The sequence below is a fragment of the Macaca nemestrina genome, chromosome 8 (genome assembly GCF_043159975.1).
Source record: "Macaca nemestrina isolate mMacNem1 chromosome 8, mMacNem.hap1, whole genome shotgun sequence".
Lineage (NCBI taxonomy): Eukaryota > Metazoa > Chordata > Mammalia > Primates > Cercopithecidae > Macaca > Macaca nemestrina.
The window spans coordinates 136009111-136022561 of record NC_092132.1 but is presented as its reverse complement, the minus strand read 5'-3'; the positions used below and the strand labels follow the sequence as shown (position 1 = coordinate 136022561).

The window sequence follows — 13451 nt, the reverse complement described above, 5'->3', positions numbered from 1 at the left end:
CTACAGATGGATACAAAGAAAATAAAGGCAAAAATCACGATCAGATTTCAACTTAAATTTTTAAAAGCAAAAACTAAAAAAAAAGTTTTTAGAAAATTCAAGTAAGTGAATGAAAAAAGTGAAACGAATGGTGATTAAAAATAACCTTATAAATGCTATAGAACATCATGTTGTTTGAAAAATTTGCTGAGAATGAGAAAGTACATCTACCCAAGAGGCATTTTTAAAAAACTGATATATAATAATCGAGGTAAATAACTAAGTAAGGCCAAAGGCAGAAATATCTATCATACGCATTTTATAGTGAACAGAAATGAGACTTGGACCAACAGTGTGATTTGGTTTCAGGATTAAATGGATAAAAGCAACACCTTACAGATAACTGTCAACAGAATTATACAGAGGGTAAAAACAATGCTATTGTGTTCTTTGCTCTAAAGATACTACCTGTTACTTTCTGTTTAGACTAATTTTTTTTTTTTTTTGGTGAGACGGAGATTTACTCTTGTTGCCCAGGCTGGAGTGCAATGGCACGATCTCGGCTCACCGCATCCTCCACCTCCCAGATTTAAATGATTCTCCTGCCTCAGCCTCCCAAGTAGCTGGAATTACAGGCATGTGTCACCACGCCCAGCTAATTTTATACTTTTAGTAGAGACGGGGTTTCACCATGTTGGCCAGGCAAGTCTCAAACTCCTGACCTAGGTGATCCACCTGTCTCGGCCTCCCAAAGTGCTGGGATTACAGACGTGAGCCACTGTGACTGGCCTGTTTAGACTTATACTATCAAAAGAAAAATGAATAGTAAAGTAAAATGATTACTCCAGCTCTTCTGATGAAAGAAAAGAGGAAAATCAATGTAATAATCAGGTGAAAGCTTAGCTTGTTATCATAAAATTGAAAAATAGGTAAATGCATATGCTACAAACTGTTAGATATTTTCTAGAGTTTAAGGCCCCCCTTCCTCCTTCCCATATTTTATCAAAAACAAGATATGACACTAAACTTGGATTTCTTCTGTAAAACACACACATGTACCCCCGAACACACACACCACATCACCTTCTAATTAGCAGTAAACACCTACAGAAAGACATCGTCTGATTTCTTATCAGTCTGCTTTTACCAATTTTCAGAAAAACAATGGTAGTCCTCCATAATTGCCCTCCCTTTCATTTATCCCCTCCACAAAACGAGCAGTTCAAATGTACTACTGCCATCAATTCAAACCGAGTCAAAAATAATCTTTAATGTGACAATGCTCTGAGGCAAAGGTTTTCCCTCTACAATAAGATGTAAATACCAGCTGTAATATAAAGATTATCCACATTTATAATATTAAATGACAAAACTGTTACTTTGGGATTGCAACAAGTCTTACTTTATTAAGCCTCCGAGGTTAAGAACTGCTATTGACAATGACAGTCTTCTAGAGCGGTATGATGAATAAAGGAGAATTTAAAAAATTAAATACAAGATATTTATATGTACCTGTTACATAATTCCCAGTAATTCATAAAACTATAATCTAGTTACGTTTTAAGATCTGTCTTGTCGTTTTTTTAAATGAGATTTTTCTCAGTAATTTAGCATTCCAAATATTCACAAATCTCCTTCCAGGGAAATTTTCATTAGAGTAGGAATTTCAACTAGAGGTAGCATGACTACAAAACCCCTCCAGCCTTATAATTACGCTATAACAGAACCCTGCATATCTGGCTCTCCATGTGGTGTAACTTACATTCCAGACAAAAACATGAGGTAGGTAAATAACTGGAATGAGGAGAAATGATGAGGGCCAAAATCACTTTAGGGAATTTATATGCCACCTCTATTTCCATGCATACTGATCCCCTAACACACAAATGACTGAGTTTGCACAAAGGTTAGCCTAGAAATTTGTGTGTACCTTTTTTTTATATTCTAGGTCCATGATTTAAGCTTTTATCTTAATTCCTCTTCCCTATTTTCTTTGAATTAATATTTTATTGTTGTTTGAATTTCTTAAGATGATTACCTAGTTCTTTTATTTTCCATATTTCTCCTTCGGTTAAGAAAGAATTTAAGGTTACAATTTTTCCTCTGAGTATGGGTTACACTGCGTAGCAGAGTTTGGGAATGAAGAGTATTTTTTCAATGCTTTCTAGATAGTTTGTAGTTTTAATTTTTTTTTTTTTTTTTTTTTTTTTTTGAGACGGAGTCTCGCTCTGTCGCCCAGGCTGGAGTGCAGTGGCGCGATCTCGGCTCACTGCAAGCTCCGCCTCCCGGGTTCACGCCATTCTCCTGCCTCAGCCTCCCGAGTAGCTGGGACTACAGGCGCCCACCACCGCGCCCGGCTAATTTTTTGTATTTTTAGTAGAGACGGGGTTTCACCGTGGTCTCGATCTCCTGACCTTGTGATCCGCCCGCCTCGGCCTCCCAAAGCGCTGGGATTACAGGCGTGAGCCACCGCGCCCGGCCTATTGTAGTTTTAATTTTTATCCCTTCTTTAATCTTAGCAACCTCAAAGAATGTGTTTCTCAAATTTAAGGCAAAATTTTAGTTATATATTATTATATATTCATAATTTTATTGGTTTATGACCAGAGAATATGGTCTAGAAAATCTATTTTTCCCAAATTTGGTAAGGTTTTTCTTGTGGCCAATCACATGTTTGATTTTTGTTAATGTTGCATAAGCATACAAAAAATTTATTCTTTGAGGGATGAATGTGTATTTATATTCAAGTTTACTGACTCAGTTCCTCTGCCCTTACAGCATTTTTTCTACTAGTTTATCCCCTTCAGACAAGTATATTAACTGTTTCCATTTCAAGTTCTTGTTGCATTTCTGATAGCTTTTTAATATATATTTTCGTTGCTATGTTGTCTGGTGCATTTAGGTTTATAACTATCACCTTCCTTATAACCATGTGCCACTTATTACTTAAAATGTTCTTCTTTATCCTGTTAAATGCTTAGTCATATACGATGGAAATTTAAAAGAGTCTTTCTTTTAAGAAAATGCTCTATTTATCTATTCCTCACCCACATCAACAAGACTTTGAAAAATGTTTTGTTCTGCAATCTTACTAAAATTATCGTGTTATGCATTTTCTGTTTCAAGAAACCTTATTTTGAATTTAGATTATACATTCTGAGTCTCCCCTCATATATTTAACCGCATCTGTGTTTCCTTGCTCACCTGCTTCTTTCTTTTTTCCATCTTGACCTCTCTCCTCTCATAACTATGCTATTTTCTCTTCTCTGAAGTATTTTCTTTAGGTAGGTGGTATACTGTTTTATTCTTATCCTCAAGTATCTTTCATTTCTTTGATAGGTATAGAACTGGATATAGAACATAAGGCTGCAGCCTTCTTCACTTGTTTAACTTATCGTCTGGAGATTCTACCACCTTCTAGTTTCCAGTTTAGTACAAGTCCAATGCCAATCTGATTATTTTCTCTTTTTCTTGTTTTTTCTCCTAGGAATCACATACAGGTTTTCCTTTAATCTTAGAATTGAGGATTTTTTGCTAGGTTATGCCTTACTTTTCTTATCCATCCAGTCTGAAACTAAAAAGTCCCACCCTTATTCTCCCTTATGTGATCATTACTTGGGTTGATAATTGCTGACAAAAGTAATAAACATACTTGTGCAGACTGTAGCTAAGACGGATTTAAGGTCTCCAGCTATGGTTGCATCCAGTGCCAACCTACAATTCTTTTACATCTCCTTGATTTCTGAAATTCTTCCTTGGCTTTTTGTCATGATATTCTCCTGGTTTCTCTCCTACCTCTCTGGTCATTACTTTGCTATCCCCTGTTCTGCATGCCCTTCTGTGTAACCGTTGGGATGGTTTCAACTCCACATTTATATCACAATGTCTAACAAACTGCTATAGGTGAATACGAAACACAAAATCAATTGGTAGCTATTACTATTGAATGACTTAGACTGTCTCATTTGGAGCCACTATAAATATTCTTCAAATATATTATCTGCTGATATCTTCATTTAAAACCAAGCTCAAAGGATGACATTCTTAGACTGCTCTTAAAAATGCAAAAAAAAATTTTAATGCAACATTTATTACAGACCTAGGAAAAAGCTAACAGTAATTGTCACTTTGGAAGAACTGTACAATTATTTTAAAAGAGGACTCTATTCCAAGGTAGTTTCCAAAACTCTAATATACACTGCCAGATTACCTTACATTGGAAGGAAAACACTACATGGGGCATCAGTGGAAGACAGGATCTATTTAATTAGGGCTAAACTGAAGTTGAAAAATTTTAAGTCTAAGAAGCTTCCACTTTTCTAGCTGATAATACAATTTTACCATTTTTTCTTAAAAAGGCAAAATACAAACTTTAAAATATTTTCAGCATATTGAATTCCTACTAGAAAAATAAAGCTCCAACTGCGCATACACACACACACACACACACACAACACACACAACATTAGGGTTGACAGTTGGATTAAAAAAATGACTTTATCCTACCAAGTTCATTCTGACATCTTCATTTTTCACTGAAGGAGAAGACAGTGTTTAAATGGTAGAATTGGGAAGGAAGAAATAAGGGATAAATTACTGTAATCAAACCATTTCAAAACAAGGACTATTTGCTGTGCAAACTAAATGTGAAAGAGTGAGCAAGATAAATCCAATCAAGAAGTTTTCTGTAAGAAAAGAAAATGCTCCACGACATCTAATTACTATCCATTTTCTCAAATAAATGAGGGGTGAAACTGATGACTAAAAACATGTTACTCTTTCGTGTTCCCTGCAATCTACATCGTTTTATGTAATAGGATTCATCGGATCACTCCACCGTCCCAATAAGCACCAAGAATGTGATTTCACAATGCCATTTATTTTAAATTTATTTAAAGCATGAAATACAAAGTTTTTTTTCCCTAAGAAGCTTGTTAATTAAACCTCTTGTGAAGTGGAATCTTAACACACTAACATAAAAATCATCTACATATGTACAAAAAAATTGGCATCAAGTCTGAAAAACTGTACTTTCAGGTAAGATAAACTACAATTTGGAAAATGACCAAATTGTAATTAAAATTCTTATCAATTTGAAAAGCATATTCAAGACTCCAGTTTTCAATATATTATTTACTTCATGCCTCATTAAATAGGCAAAATAGCTACATGTAATTAAAACAATTTTCAACAAAGTTGAAATGGTCTTGATTTCCACTGAGAGAACATAAAAAGGGGAAGGGAGACCACATTGTTACTTGGAGCTACATGGAAATAAATAAAAATGTTAGTAATTAAAGGAAGCTGGGTCCTAAATTGTCTATTAATTCATGGTTTTGAAAATGGCATTAAAAACGTTTCTCGGGCCGGGCGCGGTGGTTCACGCCTGTAATCCCAGCACTTTGGGAGGCCGAGGCGGGCGGATCACAAGGTCAGGAGATCGAGACCACGGTGAAACCCCGTCTCTACTAAAAATACAAAAAATTAGCCGGGCGCGGTAGTGGGCGCCTGTAGTCCCAGCTACTCGGGAGGCTGAGGCAGGAGAATGGCGTGAACCCGGGAGGCGGAGTTTGCAGTGAGCCGAGGTCGCGCCACTGCACTCCAGCCTGGGGGACACAGCGAGACTCTGTCTCCAAAAAAAAAAAAAAAAAAAAGTTTCTCATAATTTGATGACTATCTTTTTAAAAAAATGCTAAGTATGTCTGATTAAGTGTCTTTCTAAAAATCATTCGGCTTCGTCCTAATAGCTATTTCAACATGTAAAAGAGCACAGAACCAGCAGTTTCACAAAAGGAAATAAAAACGCCATGAGCTCACAAGAAAGCAGAAGGGGCAACCGGAGACCAGGACAGAGACGGGCCTGCTCTGAGTGCCAGAGTCTTGGGCACATCAGCTCCGGGGTCGTTGCTGTCATCACAGTCTGGGAGGCCTTGACTCTTCAGTGGCTTCCTTCTCTGCCTGAACCAAGCCCTCCCCTGATGCGACCAACACTGCAAAAACTGCTTTTCCAATTAAACTTGTAAAAAATCTATTGGTTGAGCCTGGGAGGTCAAAGCTGCAGTGAACTGTGATCACACCACTGCATTCCAGCCCGGGTGAAAGAGTGCGAATCTGTGGCAAAAAACAAACAGCCCGGGCACAGTGGCTCACGCCTGTCATCCCAACACTTTGGGAGGCCGAGGCGGGCGGATCATGAGGTCAGGAGATTGAGACCACCCTGGCTAACACGGTGAAACCCCGTCTCTACTAAAAAATACAAAAAAATTAGCCGGGCATGGTGGCGGGCGCCTGTAGTCCCAGCTACTCCGGAGGCTGAGGCAGGAGAATGGCGTGAACCTGGGAGGCGGAGCTTGCAGTGAGCCCAGATTGCACCACTACACTCCAGCCTGGGCGACAGAGCGAGATTCCGTCTCAAAACAAACAAACAAACAAACAAACAACTCCCCAAAACAAAACACAAAAACCAAAAACCACATATAGGGAGCTGGAACAAAATCTCTCTTCTGAGTAAGCCAAAGAATAAAGATGATTCTGCACCAAGGACACAGTTCCTAATCTGTGACAGCAAATGTACATTTTAGATAATGAACTGATTTTTCACTTCTAAAGACATGGTAAAGGTAAAGAAATTCAGGTTTGAACAGTTGTTTCCTAGGCTCTAAAGATAAAAAACATGAGAGATTCTAGAGAGCCTGGTCTGCAGACTGCCATCATCAGGAGGTGAACTCTAAGTAATTCACTGTCATGCACTAACCAGCCACCTACACCCATTGCTCTGAACCATTCCATCAATCATCTCCAGGGCAGTTCAGTTTTGTAACAGCCAGAACTGGAACAAGAATAACATCACAAGCCTTACAAAAATACTTTCAAGAGAGAAGCAGAGACTGGCAGGGACAGACACAAAGCCCATGACAGAAACTGAGAGAGAACTTCTGAAGCTGTGTCATAGCAAAGGCTTGTCAAAGCACTTGGCTGGCAGATGACTCACTCAGTAACAAAGTGGATATGAAGTTACTATCCAAATGTCAACAATGATGGATCATCAGAACCAACAGGAATTTCATGATTTTAATGTCAATTAAAACGCACACTCAATTCATAGCAATTTCTAATTTTCAAAGCACATATGAACTATGAGTATTACATTCAAATAATATTTGTCCTTTCTTCCATGAGCACTTTACATTCCTATAGTAATAATTAACTACCAATAGGGCATACATTGTTTTAGGTACTCTTGGGCTCAGGGGCACTGAAAGCAATAGAGAAAACACAGATAGGAGTGTGTTCTTACTTAGCTATAGAACAGACAAAAACACTGTACCATAAATGTTCTATTATGCCAGATCATGACTGATACCCGGACTCTGGAACAGTTTTGAAATATGCAAATATTTAAATCATCCCCTATACTGGTGTTGTATATCACGAGCTCTATCTCAGAGAGTTACAGAAACTAGAAAGAATTATTCACCCAAGTTTATTCCATTTACCCAGTGTTTTCTCCAACCCTCACCTATACACTTGGTTTGCATCATGTTAACTGGTGCTTTTTCATGAGATGATTTTAAGAGTCCACTAGCCATTCACTGCATAATACTGGTCTTCTCCTCCACACTGTCAGGACAAGTGTTTTCAGGGACTAGATGCTATGTTTATTTCTCACATAGCTCCCAACATGACATTTTGTAAAGGGATCTGACATGACTATCATTATGCTCTGTGGATTTACTCTTTGCTTGAAAGTGAAAGGCAAATGTGAGTAAGTAACATTAAGTAAGGGGCCAGAAAAGAAAATGAGGCAAATGGTGATAAGGCAGATTGTGTGTAACCCGGAGAAGCAAAACAAGAGTTCTGGATAATGTAAGAAACTGTCTGGGGGAAAGGAACAAAGACAAGGACTTATTTTACTTTGGAGTTAAAGCAATATCAGGAAAGAAAAGAGATTCAGTGGAAATGAGACAGACGCTGGGGACTTTTTACTTTCAAAAGTCACAGGAAGGGGAATATGAGAAAAAGAGGAGTGGAGTGGATCAAACTGGAAACTTCTGGGCGAGCTTCTCGAGAGTAGTTGTCTGTGTCCTCTCTGCCTCTGCATCCTCAACTCTCCAATTGGCCTTCCATACTCACCACCACACTGAAACTGCTTTATCGACAACATCCTACTTGCTGAATTCACATGGCACTCTCCAATTCCCTATCTTACCTTTTCATGACAGGGCACATTTCAAACATTTCTTAACGTCTGTGGTACCCGTTTTCTCTATGACTTATCACACAGGCTCCTCCCCTGTCTCTTCTTCCAAGGGCACATATGAGCATCTGGTCCATTGGCTCTGTCCTCTATCTTCTCCTCACTCTTGGAGTGACATCATCTACTTGCATGGCTTAAATTATCAATTCACTGTTAATGACTGTTCAGATCTGCATTTCTGGCCCCTTGATTGGCTCCAGATCAGAGTATGCATAATTGCTTACTGGACACATCCATTTATTATTTCACACACCCTGAATTCAACACCTCAAACTAAACTCTCCAAGTAGAACTATGTTTCTCCCTCCATCTTACCCCTGCTCTCGTTCAAGTTAATCTGGTCTCTACGTCTTTGATAGAACCTGTTTCTAAGTCATTCTCCATCCTGCAGCCAGACTGATCTTTTTTTTTTTTTTTTTTTTTTTGAGACAGAGTTTTGCTCTGTCACCCAGGCTGGAGTGCAGTGGCGAGATCTCGGCTCACTGTAACCTCCACCTCCCAGGTTCAAGGGATTCTCCTGCCTCAGCCTCCTGAGAAGCTAGGACTACAGGCACATGCCACCGCACCTGACTAATTTTTGTATTTTTAGTAGAGATGGAGTTTCACCATGTTGGTCAGGCTGGTCTCGAACTCCTGACCTCACGATCCACCTGCCTCGGCCTCCCAAAATGCTGGGATTACAGGCATAAGCCACCGCATCTGGCCCAGACTGATCTTTTTAAAATATAAATATGGATGCTGTGTGTGGTGGCTCATGCCTATAATCCCTGCACTTTGGGAGGCCAAGGCAGGAGGATCGCTTAAGTTGAGGAATTCAAGACCAGCCTGGGTAACAAAGTGAGACCCCATCTCTATAAATAATAGAAAAATTAGCCAGGTGTGGTGGTGCACACCTGTGGTCCCAGCTACTCAGGGGGCTGAAGTTGGAGGACTGCTTGATCCTGGGTGGGGTCAAGGCTGCAGTGAGCCGAGACCCTGCCATTGCACTCCAGCTTGGGTAACAGAGACCTAGTTTCAAAAAAAAAAATCAAGTAAAATAATCATGTCACTCCCCATTTAAAATATGTGATAGCTCCAACTGCTCTAAGATAAAGTCTCAACTCTTTAACATGGTTTTCTAGGCTCTTCCACCCCAAACACCACTGAACCTGTAGTTCCCCATACACGCTATATCACATCTAAGTATCCATACAGGTTTATCTCTGAGTTCCCTTATATGACTAACATCTATTTGTGTTTTTAAGTGTGGGGTTAAACAGTGCTTTCTTCATGAACTCTTTCACGATCTTCCCCTCTCTTGCTCATGTTAAGTGCCCTTCCAGATGTGTTTCCATGGCACCCTCCTCTCTTCGCAGCATTTCTCCAATTGCACTGAATTGGCCTTTTATTTGTTAATTTCTTCAGAATAAAGAGAGCTCCTTTGAGCACTGCACCTTGCTCACAATCACATCTCTAGTGTATAACATTCTGAAAAGCGGGCAAAGTCCTGATCTTATATATGCACTCATGACTGACTTGCTTCCTACGTAAATTTATGGCCCTCTGTATCAGAAAGGTAGTTTACTAGCCAAAGTTCAGCCGATATCGGACACTTGAGCCACATTTTAAGTGTCAATCTGAGAGATATAAAACAGGATGCCAACACTTCCGCATATTTCATGCTTTCTGGGAACAACGCACCTGAGAAAGGTCTATGTTAGAAAATCTCAAAGTTTACCTATTCAAATAATAGAAGATACAAGACATATTCCAGTGAAAGAGTGGAAAGTCTCATATTGCAGTGAAAGAGTGGCTGGAGTCAGGGAAGTGCAACCAGAGTGAGGACAAACCCATCAGTCTTTACTCAGGTCAGAAGCTGAAGGGAAGGTTAATGCACAGTTGCTGTGCAGTGGCCAAGTTAGTTGAATCTGGGCGAAGCCGTAACAGACACCTCTCCTCACAACAGCATTTTTTTTTTTTTTTTTTTTTTTTTTGAGACAGAGTCTTGGTCTGTCGCCCAGGCTGGAGTGCAGTGGCTGGATCTCAGCTCACTGCAAGCTCCGCCTCCCGGTTTCACGCCATTCTCCTGCCTCAGCCTCCCGAATAGCTGGGACTACAGGCGCCTGCCACTTCGCCCGGCTAGTTTCTTGTATTTTTTTAGTAGAGACGGGGTTTCATCGTGTTAGCCAGGATGGTCTCGATCCCCTGACCTCGTGATCCGCCTGCCTCGGCCTCCCAAAGTGCTGGGATTACAGGCTTGAGCCACCACACCCGGCCCCCACAACAGCATTTTAAACTTCCAGTAATTGCAAGGGTCTCACACTAGAGCGTTCATATTTACTCAAGAAGAGACTAACGGAAAAAATACTAGCTTGGCTAGCACCATCCTTACAATACCGAGTAGGTTAATGAACTTTAGAATGCCAGGCTTTTAATTTAAAAAATGGGAACAGTATCCTCCAATAAGGTTGTGAAGCTCAGATGCAAGAAGTAACCTACAAACTATTACACTAACAAACCAGTCTTATTTCTGGTTAAATGGCCAATGAAGCAAGCTGGCTCAGGCAATGTGCCAAGCCATTTCCTACATTTGTGATGTATAATGCTCTGATCTTGGAGTGGTTATTCTTTTAGATATGAAATATACAGAAATGATCTGCAGGGCTATGTGGGCTTTCTTTAATACAGGAATACGGCTCTTAAATGTCTCTTCAACAAGGTGGGGGGGCTCCTTGTGTTTATTTGTTTCATATTTTTGCCATATGGAATGGGTATACAGAGTCTATGGCTTATTTTTTCATAAAGGGAGTATCAAAATCTCCAGGGTTAAGGTGGTGGGAGGGAGAGGGAGAGGAGGCATGTGCCTGATTTTTGGTAAAATTCCTCCAACTAGAAGCCAAGTATGCAGAAGTCATGTCATATATATAATTAATGTGTAAAGGAATGAGGAATAGGGGGGAGAGGGTATTTTTGACCAGTGTTTATGCCGCATCTCTAGCTCCAGAACACAAAACCCTCTGCCTTGCCTAGCACTATTGCTAGGAGGATTTATAGAGGCATTTGTCTCCGATCTGAAGTGGAAACAAAGGTAGAAGAAATTACTTATTTTTCATTAAAGGTATCAGGGAAACTACAGGCCCTTTTTTGGATGGTTGAGAAGGCCTAACTCTTAATCATTTCATACACAAACTGTTGTAGGAAGAGTGTGAAAAGGTAGGAAAATAAGGTCGGAATAAAGCCAGTCACTTTATTTTTATTTTATTTTTGAGACAAGGTCTCACTCTGTCACCCAGGCTGGAGTGCAATGACCCACTCTTGACTTACTGCAACCTCTGCCTCCCGGGCTCAATCAATCCTCCTGCTTCAGCGTCCTAAGTAGCTGGGACCACAGGCAAGCACCACCATGTCTGGCTAATATTTGTATTTTTTGTAGAGATGGGGTTTTGCCGTGTTGCCCAGGCTGATGTTGAACTCTTGGGCTCAATCAATCTACCCACCTCAGCCTCCCAAAGTGCTGGGATGACAGGTGTGAGCCACTGTGCCCAGTCACACCAGACACTTTATTCCTTATGAGATGAGTAAGAATCAGGAAAGGACTAAAAGAAAAAATACTCTCATTTCTTATAAGAGTCATCAGGAAGGGAACCAATATTTACTATTAACCTACTGAGCAACAGGTGTTTTCATGTATTTAATCATTTCTTTATATCAACTATGCAACATCATTTCCCCTCATTTTATAGATAAATGAGTTGAGGCTTAGAGAGGATAATTAACTGCTCCAAATCAGCAATTAGTTAAGTGACAGACTTGGAGTTTGACAAGGCATGTCTACTTCCTGGAGTATGACTCTTCGCAGTCTTCAACGTGTGACTGTTCTTTTGGAAGAGTACTGAAGAGCCACTTTGGATGGGATGGGAGTAGTGAAAGAGGAAAGAGGTTGAGCGAATGGAGACCATGAGGACTTGGCACTCTCTCCTGTGTAATTTCAGCTGTGCCTAGTTTTCCTTCTGATGACTATTGTGACTTTTTTTGTTTATTTGTGTTTTGGACGGGAAAGCCTTTACTATTACTCTCTACTTGTAATGAGGAAATGCGAATTGAATTATTCTTGAATTGCTCTATATGGGTAAAAATCATTATACGCTATTATATAGTTGAGAAGTCTTGGTGAAAGCCTTAAAGTAACTGATGAGCAATTGATAATGAAATGAGGCCCTAAAGAGAATGTTATTCCAGTGGCTGAGGGGGTGGTTTGTGTATGTGTGTGGTATATATGTGTTTACAGTCAAGGGAAAGTGGTCATTAAAGCCAGCCATTATGGACTTATGGAATGGTTGGAATTGCCAGCCATTATGATTTCTTTCGAAGACCAATTTGATTCATTTAAACAGGGAAGCAGAGGCCCTGTTACCTTCTGTCTCAGGCAATGCTACCCCTCATTTATCCCGAAGGCCAAGACACTGGCAGCTGCAGAGGGAAAATGGAGGACACTCAGGAAGGAAGTTAACTGGAAGCCCTCGGTCAGGAATCCTTGATGCTGAGAAATGTATATGGAGTAGAAAAGTGTGGAGAAAGAGAGAATGGATTTAGAACCTGAGTGTGCTAGTGAGGCCCTTAAGGACAGAAGCTGGATCCTGGGATCTGTGCATCGCCATCTCTGGCAAAGCCCCTGTTTTACGTAAGAGGCTAAATGAGTGAGCCTTTGTCAAACTGAATTACACGAACTTCGGGCCAGGGCTTTTTCTCCTCTCCCCTCACCCAAATAGTGGGGGACTGGCTGAAGAAGGGAAGAAGAAGAAGGAGAGACATTTCTGCTATACCAGAATCCTAGGAGTGTAAATACTGGCATCCTAAGAGCACACAGGGGAGAACATGTGGCACTTGTAGGGCACATGCCCCACACAGGTTCTGTGAGGAGGGCTGCTTAGCATGGGGGACACTATGCCATCTAAGTCCTTTGAGTACCTGAGTATAGGTGGGAGGGGCAGTGACCTCTGACTCAAAGAGCTTGAAATTCCTTGAGGGAAGAAAACAGCTTCTTTTGTAAAAGGGAAAGTTTAAGACACTATGATACCACCTCTTTAATTTTCATGATATCTTCATCATTTGAAACGTAATTTTTCATCATCGTTCTACTGCTTGCTACTACCCCTCTAGCCTATAATGCAAATGTAAAAAGTAGTTTGCCATTCTTTGAATATGCCACATTCTCTCAAATCTGCTATTTTCACCC

The 13451-nt window shown here is 40.2% G+C and overlaps 1 protein-coding gene across 12 annotated transcripts in view; it reads right to left on the bottom strand.

Moving 5' to 3' along the window:
* Nucleotides 1-13451, bottom strand: part of LOC105482130 (pleckstrin and Sec7 domain containing 3) — a 710412-nt gene that overhangs the window by 43784 nt on the left and 653177 nt on the right. The window lies entirely within an intron of this gene.